General features: G+C 40.5%; 1 non-coding gene across 1 annotated transcript; it reads right to left on the reverse strand.

Moving 5' to 3' along the window:
• Positions 1–331: 331 nt before the first annotated feature.
• Positions 332–1,764, reverse strand: LOC120833913 (uncharacterized). The gene is made up of 2 exons (XR_013451582.1): positions 1,222–1,764; positions 332–1,018 (listed from the first exon to the last, which is right to left on the reverse strand). It is a non-coding gene; the product is annotated as an uncharacterized LOC120833913 (transcript).
• Positions 1,765–2,648: the final 884 nt, after the last annotated feature.

Consider the following 2,648-nt stretch of genomic DNA (forward strand, 5'->3'; position numbering starts at 1 on the left):
TTTACTTGTTATAGTTATTGGTGGTAGCAATTGTTTTAGTTTTAGTAGAAGAAGTAGTACTCTATAAATGCATATTAATGAAGCTATAATCATCTGTAACCGTTCAAGATTATGTAAATACACTCAAAATATGACCTCTCACTTCCATTCATTGTAAACCACTTTCAACATCATTCTCGATCGTTTCATAATTTTAAAGAACTCCACTGATCTGGTAATACTCTGTGCTTAAATACAGCTGCGGGTGAAGGGACATCTAGGATCACATCTGGTCTACCTGGCACAGCAGCCAGTGAAACAGACCAAAGACACAGAGCATGCAGCAGTTACATTTTTAATAATCTTTATTTTACTTTACACTTAAAAGCTTACAAAACAATGATTTATTTACACTGAATTCTTATTTTCAAAAGTTTGAATACGTGTTTACGCCATTAAACACCACTGATCTAGTTAAAAGAAAATGCTACAAGGTGTTGTTGTGGATGATGATTTATATGTATTTACTGCCTGTTTTATTATGACTCAAAAGATCAGTGATAAACATATTGCGTAGCAACATATGAACAAGTCAATGTATTGCCATATTGTATCTGTATTAAAAGATTTGCTTTTAGGTGAAGTAGCAACAGACACACCCTGCCCATATTCTACGCTACAGCCTAATTTATCTGTAGTTTGTATTAATTTGGCAGGGAAGTGCAGAATGTATGAACGAGAGACACATAAATGTACTGTATAATACATACAACAAAGTGTATCTATAATGTATATCGGAATGATGACATGGAAAGGATATGGTTCAAACTGGCTCAGTGGTAGATGGCAATAAGTTTTCCATTTCAACACCTTCAGGCGGACGATCTCCTCCAGGCGGACGATCTCCTCCAGGCGGACGATCTTCTTCACCCGGGGGATCTCCTTCAGCCTGAATTCCTCCGCTTCCACAGCAGCGTTCTTGGGATACATACACTATGAGACCCACACAGATGACGAGGAGGAGGCCTTCGCCTATACCCTGGAGTACAAACGAGTTGAGCAAAATTTAAAAAGTGCATTCTTGATTATCAAAGTGTATTAACAGAGCTATATTGATAGTTTCCAAAGGCCAATAGCGTTACATTATATATAAATATTTTTCAACCAGGCATACTGCGAGGGGGAGGTGTTTTTGCTCCACTGATCATAAGAATTCTGTAAACTAGAAAGCATTCAACTCACCTGAGACCTAGAATAGAAATTCTGTGTGGTGGCTGCTTTGTCGGAGGTGACATTTGGCTTACACCACTTTATCTTAGCTTCGTTGTCATCTACTACAAATCTACCCTCCCAGGTTGACATGGCACAAGCAAAGTATTGGCCATCGAAGAACAACAAAATCAGCCACACGATAGCAGGAACAGAGCTGGAGACGATTATCCTGAACCACGCGTCACATCTGCGTTTTTCAATGAGCAGCATCAAGGTGAAGGCCATGACGGCAGGAATGATGAAGAATCCTGATGAGAATAATGCGTTCCATTTAGGGTCACAAGGACACCGAAACTCCATCTCCACCAGCTTCTCCAGTCCCGTTTGGATGAAGCCAAAAGCCGCATTTGATACCAGAGGACTTTCACGAATTAAAGATTTCACCTGGTTGAGCCATTGTTGTCTATCTGCCATACTAGATTGAGCAAAAAATGAAAGAAACCACTACAAAAAGCCCAAAAGAGGGTCTAGCGTGTGAACACATTGGCAACAGATAAGCAATGTGTGATTAACGCATCAGGTATGTTTTCCTCTCAGCCACACGCTACTCTTACACTCTGATTGGTTTCTAACAAAGGAGGGTGTGCCGACAGCTCTGACTCTTCTCCAGCTGATTGGTCCGTGCAAGGTTTCAGGTGGGGTTACATTTTGTGGTCTCTGATTGACAAACTGTAGGGAGGGTGGTAAAGTGGAGGGAAGTTTGTTCTGCACAGATTGGCGCCTTTGCAGAAAGAATGCTAGGAGTTAAATGCATTTATAAGACTAAATATGTATCTGTGACTTTAAACATTAACATTAAAAGGAATAAGAGCATGGATTCATCATCATGTCACTTGGAACATTAACTGGCAAGCTTCCCCATGACCTAGCTAATAATGAGCTGAAGCTTTTGCTAAATTACCACAGGAAGTAATCTGGAGGTATAAAAGGGACCGACCGGCCACTGAGGGCAACAATACTTCACTTGTACACTCAATGACACAGAATGACCCCCTGGGACATAAAAATATCCCAAATATTCATCATCATGGAGTTCCAATCGTAGGCATTCCCATTGTTTTCTATCAAGCCAACAACCTTTCTAGACTCAGAGCAAAGGGTGTTGCAGAAGTTATGGATGTTTTTGAATTGAACACCAAAAAGTGTGAATTCAATGCAGGAAGTAATAGTTCCGGTGTAACTGAGATGCTTCCGAATGCTACCAGTGAGTTTTCACTCACACACACCAGTGAGTTTTCACTCACACACACTAGTGAGATGCACACGAGTGCTTCATTAGTAGGCGTAAGAGTGTCTTAGTATTGTGCACGAGAGAATTTCAATAGCAAACGTAATAGTGTCTCAGTTTTATTAGTATGCGTGAGAGTGTCTCAGTAGTTAAATCCTAAACGGGACCC

Source organism: Gasterosteus aculeatus, chromosome 12 (assembly GCF_964276395.1).
Source record: "Gasterosteus aculeatus chromosome 12, fGasAcu3.hap1.1, whole genome shotgun sequence".
In the NCBI taxonomy this organism is placed as follows: domain Eukaryota; kingdom Metazoa; phylum Chordata; class Actinopteri; order Perciformes; family Gasterosteidae; genus Gasterosteus; species Gasterosteus aculeatus.